The 8,701-nt window shown below is 44.6% G+C and overlaps 1 long non-coding RNA gene across 1 annotated transcript; it reads left to right on the top strand.

Moving 5' to 3' along the window:
- Positions 1 to 237: 237 nt before the first annotated feature.
- Positions 238 to 7,154, top strand: LOC113976917. Its single transcript, XR_003537214.1, has 4 exons — positions 238 to 248; positions 956 to 960; positions 3,710 to 3,718; positions 7,041 to 7,154. It is a non-coding gene; the product is annotated as an uncharacterized LOC113976917 (long non-coding RNA).
- The last annotated feature ends 1,547 nt before the right edge of the window (positions 7,155 to 8,701 follow it).

Below are 8,701 nucleotides of genomic sequence, written 5' to 3' on the forward strand. Positions count from 1 at the left end.
TTGCTTATTCGGTTCTGCCCACGTGTAGACACCTAAATCCACCTGAACAATTTTCCTTGTGAGTTGGGAATGAACTTTCCCCTGTACACTGAAAGATTTTACTCCTAGCATTTGGTCACTCCAAACTAGATAGTTAATAAATGAAGTAGGAAATAACAGTCTGACTGAGAACAGAGACAGAAGTTTGATTAAAGGAGGCAGGAGCTACATTTTGCCCAGACCATCAGGGTTTGGAAGGACTGCAGGGTGTTTTAAGGGTGTCATACCAGCACGCTGCAACTGAGCCCCAGTTTATGAACCATAACATCCACAGTCTTTTGGAGTTTGTTTTTCCTTCAATCTATGTTAACTAACTGGTTTCAGATAACTTCTCTAAGAAGTTTAGCATATATAAAAAAATCACTAAAAATATATAGATATTATTAGATTAAATATTTTTCCTTTTAGATTCTGAAATGGGTATTTTGAAAAACAGTGTTTGTTTAGGGGTTTTGTTTGTTTGGGAGCTGTTGTTGTTGGTTTTAAACAATTTGCTATATGGGTTTCATTTCAAGTCCAAAGATCCTGACTGAAGTTTTTTGCATATTTAGAGGGAGAGTATTGACGGATGTGTTGTATTGAAAATAAATGGCCCATCTCGTCACCTCTTTGGGACTGGATGCAAAAGGTGACTGAAATGCAAAATACCATTGCTCAGCATCTTTATAGAGCTGTGAGTAATCTGATTAATCCTTTAATGATTCATTCAGCACTGAGGTATCAAATAATTTGTTTTCTGTCTAATTCTGTTTCAAAGTTTCTGATCAAACTCATCCACTTCTCCACGCCAGGAGTGTATGTTGGGATCCGTTCCTTATCCTGAAGGGGACACACTTAGGGAGGTGTAAATCCAGGTCCTGTAAATACCTGGAGTCTGCCAGGGGATGGCACCGAGGTACTCAGTGCCCAGAGCCAGGGCTTGTAAACCTCTCTGGGAGCAAAGGTGCCGCATAAATACACTCTCAGATGAGCTTGAATTCTGTAGCAGGAAACGCATTCAAGAGGCTTTCGCAGCCCTCCTGAGCGTGCAGCAAAGGCAGAGCAGCCCCGGAGTGTCCCTTACGGAGAGCACTAAGGAAGCCGCACCCCGGGTGCCCGGGCACGGGGAGGGAGCATCGCTCCGCCCGAGGCACCGGCACGGCCGGGCCTGCGCCGGGACCTCCCTCCCCCGGGCGGGACCCGACCCGGTACCTGCGCCGGGCCCTCCCTCTCCCGGGCAGGACTCGCTCCCGGCCCGGCCCCGGGGCACAGGTGAGCGGGCAGGGCAGGGCAGTGCGGCCCCGGGCATCCCCCGGCGCTCCCGGGCAGGGCGGCGAGGGGGGACCCGCGGGCGGCAGCGCGGTGTTTGTCCCGGGGGGTGACGGAGGGGTGGGAGGGCGGCGCTGGAAGGAGCCCCCGAACACACGAACCCCCCCTGAACAGTGCAGGTCGGGCGGCGGGTGCGTGTCCCGTCCCGCGGGCAGTGTCCCGGTGTGCCCCCGGTGTGTGTCGGTGTGCCTGCGCTCCGCCGAGGGACACACTGCCCGGGAAGGGGGTGCGGAAGGCTTGGGAAAGGTGTGCCGTGGTGCGAGGGTGGGAAGGAGCCGTCTGTGATGGGCTCTGCCTGTAGGATGCGGGCTGACCGAGCCGGGGGTGCAGTAGGTGCGTGTAACATCCTGTATTAGGGAATTAGCGAGCGATAAGGTTGATCGGCAGCATGCGCTCTCTTCTTTGGGATGGCCCGGTTACCTGCTCTGAAGCTTGTCATGTATTAGTTGGTCAGAAGTAGGACCTTCTTTCTGAGCTTTAAATTTGTGAGGGGGAGTGCACAGAGAACACGGAGAGGAATTAATTGTCAATGACATTTAACTTTCATATTTTTCATAATCTCTCCCTCTTCAGGCAGCCCTTTGAATTAATAAATCTGAACACATTTGTAACTCCCAAGTAGCTGCCAGCAGTATAGGAGTGATTCTTTTGAGTCATTCATACTTCTGTGTTTCTTCTTTTTTTTTTTCAAGTGGGATTTCACTTTGCATTTTGAAGGCTGATTTTGACCTGTGATTCCTTGTCACAGGACAGGTTCAGTAATGCAAAATATTCCTTGGGTTCTGTGGGGTTCAGAAATGACGTCTCCCCCCAGCTCTTGGTGACACACCTGTTGCTGAACTGGCCTCTGGTTTCTATCCCTCTGTTTGAGCAGTCTTTATTTACCCATGTGTAATGAAGAAAGGGATGTAAAGTAAGGACAACTCACTAGTTTGTAGAACTGTATGAATTTCTGGGTATTTGACTCCCTCCTTACATGGTGCAGTGGTTCAGGGGGCATAGCCATGCAATGCCTCCCTCTCTCATTGCAGCGTGGAGGAGAGGGCTGCCTGTTTGGAAATCTGTTTCAAAATATAAATATTTACCAAAAGTAATAGGTAAAGTTGTAAAATGAAATGACCTGAAAATAACTGCTGGTTTTATGAAACAAACCTGCCCTGCTTTGACTAGACTTTCAGTGTTTTCATACTGAGACTGTGCATGGGCTGATATTTTCTTTTAAATGCTCTGGTTTCCAGTATGCAAATAATGTAAAATTCACAGAAGAACTGGAAATTGTCAGAATGATGCTGTGTTTCTCCATTCATAGAAAAAACCCACAGTCCAAACCCATAGGATAATGCTGTATACCTTTGCCTACTACATGATGAAGAGATGCCCTGGAAAATGCCTTTTTTCCAGTTAAGAGAATGCATGGGAAGGATGAGATTGAGAGAAAATTGCTTGCAGAACCGTTGGAGAGTAAAACGTAGACTAATCAGAGGGTACAGTTAACATATTCTGCATCAAAACCCTGTACATATTTTTTTTAAAATGGATGTGAATCTTGAGGTAGATAAATAACTTCATGCCAAGTGCTCTGGTGGGCAGAGAGAAAGAAGAATCTACATTTGTATAGAGTGCCATCAATTCATAGCTTGAAAATAGGAGCTACAGCATTACTAGACAGTGAAATTGAAGTTTTCTGTAATTAGTGTTGGAATATGTGTGATTTCTGGGCCCCAGTTCCTGTATGGATCTCTTATATGGAGATGAGAAATCCCTCTGTAAACCTCAAAAGACAGCGTGGTCCTGTTTTGGGCCTGTCTGTCTGTCTGGATCCACACAGGTCTGCCTTGCTGGGCAAGTCGTGGACAGGGGAAATGAGTGTTTCCCAAACTTTTTGTAAATGTGAGCACTGTTTGGACTTACCTTTTTAAGCAGTTCCCAAGAAAAAATGCACTTGCTGTAGTACTGTGATTGCTGGCAGGAGCTCAGTTCCTCGGGGTCCGGGGGGGGGAGGCAGGGAAGTCAGCTGGAATTATCAGCTGCAGGTGTAAATACTGTCTGTATTGCCCAGGAGGGGCTCAGCTCTGCCAGCAGTTTAAGGCAGTGGCAGTTCCCTCTCTGGGGTAAATCCCTGCAGCAGGGAATCAGAGCTGCTTCTGACTCCCCTGGAGGAAATGAGCTGCTTCCAGCTGTAAATCAGGGTCATTTGCTTTTATTGTTTTTCTTGTTATTTTTTAATAGCTTAATATTTTAATTAAGTTTCCCCCTACCTGTTTATGACTCCCACCCTTTGAATCTTCCTGTGAGTTCATTGAGGTGCAGTTCAGGTATGAGAAACACTGGTTGGTCTGTCCCTTTTTTTTTTTTTTTTAAGTCACTTGTGGTGAGATGGCAGCATTACCAGAACCTCCACTGTGGCTTGTTACTATCATTCTACCAAATAACAGTTTGTCTTTCATAAAACAGCTGATTCACAAGCCCATTATTTTGGCTTAATAGTGAAATTTGAGTAAATGAATGACTACTGGCATTAAGTTATTTCTGTTGTTGGGGTGAAGATCTGTACAGCTGAACAAGACTGGAGGATGTGGGATTGTTTTTGTAAACAATTCTTAAAGTTAGCTAGTACTTCCAGTAAAATAAACCTTAGTTTTTTTTATCCAAGATACTTTAAAGTGATGAGGGAAGAGGGAATGCTAAAAGTTGTAGCGTTGAAATTTCAAAATGCAAACAGCTAAGCTTGGTCTCATAGTTGTTTCTCCATTTATTCCTTCATTTTATTTGCTGATATTTTAACGTAGTGCACAGAAGCTTAGGAAGAAAAACTGTCAATCCTGAGTGTTGGTTGGCTTGTAAATAAAAAGTCAGTTTGCTGAGTCTTACCATTATGGAGACTCAGTGTCCTCCTTTTGCCGTACTTCGATAGTGAATGATATTTTACTGCATATTTAAGCCTGAATTCTGTCGTGTTAATTTATCACTGCTTTGCTTGTGTGACAACAAGGTTATCCTCCAAGTGGATAGGAATGTACTGACACTTTGCAGGAGCTAGTTCAGCAAGCCTTGGCTGCACGTGTTGGGAACCTGAAGCCTGTATGTGGAAGTGGTGCCACCTCACTGTTAGCTGTATGTGTAGAAACAAGCAAAAAATACTGCTTTGGCTTCCACATGGTACTCTAGAAAAAACTGTGCCTGCATTCCAGGATTAAGTTATGAAAAATTATTTTAAACTTTTTGGAATTGTCACTCCAGTGAGTTTAAAACAGTTGCTTTCATTGTATGTCATGGTTCTACTAGTCATTGCCCCTTCCTTCTCAGCGGAGGTCAGTGTTGATGGTTTCAGTGTTTTGACTCCCCTTATTTGCTTTGTGTACCCTTAAAATAAACTAAAGAAGTCCTTTCAGTAGGGCTGTCATGTCTGGTGATGAAGGATTGCTTAACAATACATCCTGACAGAGTTGTACTGCAGCCCCGCTCTCCGCTGGCTCATTTAGAGAACATTTTTCACGTTGGAGAAGCTGGACAGGCAGCAGAGGTTACAGAAACATTGCAGCTGAGTCATGTGCCGGCAGTGAGGGCTGCCCTCTGTTCGCATTGGACACCAGCAGAGTGATCTGTACCTGCTGGTGATGCTGGGCAGGAGCACATGGAGATAAAGGGGGGGCACCCACTCCATTCCCAGCAGCGGTTTTGTTTTGGAAAAGCTGAAGTGTTGAATTGGATAGAGAAGCTGAGGGGGTGTTGGCTCCTTAGTATACATGGGGAATACAGAAATGCAGCTCCTCTGGTTTTGTCCTCGTTCTGTAACCTTTCAGAATTGTTAAAATGGCTTTTAAGATGCTGAAATAGCAGATAGCACAGTTATTTAATTTGCTGGCATGTAAGGGAAGTTAGAACTGCATTTCCTTTAACTGGTCTCTACTTACAGGTTGTTAGAATAATTAATGAAATGGATGTGCAACAATCCCTGAGGGTGGCAGAACCTCTTTCAGGAGCACGTCCTGGGCACAGAACTTGTACTGGAGCTGTGCAGAGTGGGGTCTGGGTGTAAACTGGTGTGTCCCTGCCCTGTGACAGTGAGGGGTGAAGGACAGAGGCAGGGAAATGAGACACTGAGTGGCCCCTAAGAAACGTGGCACAGGCTTCCATTACAAACTGCAGAGGTTGCAATGCCAACACTGTTTCTAAATGTCTTCTATGGTATATTTTTTCAATGTTTGGAAAGGCGAGGGACAGTTGAAATTCTTTTTTCCTCTTTAGTGAAAAACATGCTGAAATGCTATACCTTCCCTTTTAATTCCAGACACGTGATTCTTGTAAATAATTCACGTAATTCACTGGATTTAATGGCTTTACCTTCTGAGCTGTGTGTGCTGGTCATCCCCCTGCATCCAACTCTTGCCCTAGGAAATGTCTGTTTATTAGTCCTGATTCTTTGCTTCTTCAGAAGCGATGTTTGCAATGTCTTGTACTTCTCTTAAAATAAATGTAGGGAAAATAATGCTGTTGGTTCTCTGATTGGAATGGCATCATCTGTTATAAAACTGAATGTTTCCCTTTGTCATTTGACCTGTGTATTGTTCAAATTTAAAACTCTCTTGTTGTTGGCCTGAGATCAGTGCTGTTTGTAAGATGTGGTACTGTGGCCACACTTGCTGATCTGGAGGTTTGGGGAAGGGAGAGGAAAAAAAGAAATAGCTTAGCACTGTGTATTTATTTTTCATACAAAAAGCAATTATGTATAACAGATAGAAAGTACTTATGATGAATGTAGTTCTTAACTTAATCTTAGGAATCTGTTGATCAGTGTCTTGAAAGTATTCTCCACGGGAGAGTATTAATCTAAATATCTCTGAAAGTAATTAAATCCAGACTCTCTAGCATATAAGGACTGCTTATTTCATTAGAAATGTAGAAAAATAGGAAGTCATTACTTTAAAAAGTCAGTTGTTAAATTTAACATGGCCTGCTTTGTATTTAGCATTGAATCTTGCCGTATTTATGTAAAGGGTTTAAAACAAAATTTATGTATTAGATGCAGATTTTCTAGGCAACGATTTTTTTCCTCAAGTCTAAAGCAATTTGCTTCATTCTAATTTATTTTATTCATTCTGCTACAAAGCAGTTTGTGGCAGCACTTCAGTTACCAGGCAATTTTTTTTTCATGGATTTATCACTTTTTTTCCATAAACACGTAACTGGTTGTAGATGGGCACTGTGGTTTCTGTCTAGGAGCACTTGTTCCCTGCTGAAATACTGAAAAGTAGGTCTTTAAACATGACACAGGAAAGCTTTGCAGGTTAAAAGGCCTTAATTTAAGATTTTCTTGACTTTAAAAGTGGAGAGATTAATCAGTATTCACATTTATTCTTGATTTTAAATATAATCTATTTTTAATTGTCAAGGAGTTAAACCTGGTGCACTTTGAAACATTGTCATGTGAAATCATTGTCCCATTGCCATTGCAGAAGGTTGTACAATTATGGAAAGCACAGTCGAGGTATCACCTGAACTGTCACTTAAGTGTCACCCAGAGCAGGATCCATAGTTCAATTTGTCACTGTTTGTCTTGAAACACCTGCTGGTAAAAGGTCTGAGGCCTCCCAGCAGGAACTGGTGCTGCAGGTCCACAGGTCCTGAGGATCCTCAGCTCTGAACGGAGTCAGAACACGCTGTGATCCCGTGGGATCAGTGTAGTCCTGCAGATTCTACCCAAAGGAAAACTGAAACTGGGAAAAAGGATGGTTTGCACCTGTAAAATCTAACATGTTATCTGTACTGTGGAATTCTGAAGGGATTCCCTGCATGGAAATGCCCAGGAAATGAGGTCTCACTGGAAAAGTCTTCTCACCAAAGAGAAATCACAGCTTTAAAAGAAAAACCGAAAACTTCAGGTTTTGATTATAACAATAAGCTTATTTGCTCTAGGGTCCTGTTTTCCTAGCTGGATTACATCTCAGGAAGGCATCCAAAAGCAGATACTTCTCACAAAAAAGGAAAAAAAAAAGCTTTATTGGAAACCTGGTTCATTGTTGAGGAATAGCTTCCATGGAAAAATTTTGACTAGGTTTATCTCAAAATTAGGAAAATATAAATTTATTCATTTTTATTCCCGAGGCATCCAGAATTAGGCATTTTGCTTTCTCTGCAATCACAACATACATACTTGAGGGCAGTCAGTGTAATAGATTTCCTGTCCAGAGTCCAGTTGCTGTACGTTACTCTTGGATCTGTTGGATAACACCAAGTGTGCTCAATAACAAAGCCTGCCAGTTCCCTTCCCTCTGCTCTTCCCCCCTCGGCACATCACCAGATTTATGTTTGATTTCTTGGGTCTTTGTGAACTTCTTCTGCCAAAGAATGTGCTCTGATTGCACTGGCTGGGAAGAGGAGAAAGCTGAAGGATGTTTGGTGCTGCTCTTTGTGGTGAGCAGTGCTGTGTTCCTGCAGTGCTGCTCATGGAGTCAGGAGCTGCAAGGGACCACAAAGACCATCCAGTCCAACCCCTGCCCAGGACACCCCAACAGTCCCACCCTGTCCCTGAGAGCATTGTCCAAACCCTCCTGGAGCTCTGGCAGCCTTGGGGCCGTGCCCACTGCCCTGGGGAGCCTGGTCAGTGCCCAACCACCCTCTGGGGGAAGAACCTTTTCCCGATATCCAGTCTAAACCTCCAGTGTCCCAGAGACCTGGTATTGATGGCATGGAACATCAGGCTCCAACTGCAGCTCTGTCTCCTTCCTGTCTGAGCCAGGTGTGATGGTAACACACTCCCTCAGGACAGAACTGGGATATGCCCTTCCAAGGGAAGGGTGAGGCATCTCAGGGAAAGGTGGTGCAGCTCTGTCAGGAGCGTGGGAGTCTGAGCTAATGGGGCACTTACCATGCAGTTCTGAAGCTTGTTCTGGGCCCCCAAACATATATGAAATCTTACATATAATTGAAAGAAATTGTTTAAAAAAAAGTTTGTGGAGAGAAATAACACCTTGCAGTAGAGCTGTTAATGAGACTGGAACAGCAAGGGAGATTGCAGATGCACAGCCTTCTCTGCAGGTGTCTGATAGATGTTCTGTGTGCCTGAAATGCTGTTCCCCTTTCCCAGTTATACCCAGTTGCCTGTAAGAGCTGTTCCTGATCTCAGGAAGTTTCTCCCCTGTGTTCCCAGCCTGTGGTCACTGCAATGTTCCTGCTGTGGGGTGTGTGGGGTACAGCTCCAGCCAGGCCATGGACGTGGTGCAGGAGGCTCCCCCAGCCCCCCCTTTGCCTCCTGGAGTAGAAACCTTTCCTTGTAAACTCGGCAGCAACAACAAAGCCTGGCCAAAGCTGCCCCTGGGCTCTGGCAGCCCCGCAGGGCACTGCCAGCTGCGGG

Source organism: Neopelma chrysocephalum, unplaced genomic scaffold (genome assembly GCF_003984885.1).
Source record: "Neopelma chrysocephalum unplaced genomic scaffold, ASM398488v2 Primary Assembly neopelma1_188, whole genome shotgun sequence".
Taxonomy (NCBI): domain Eukaryota; kingdom Metazoa; phylum Chordata; class Aves; order Passeriformes; family Pipridae; genus Neopelma; species Neopelma chrysocephalum.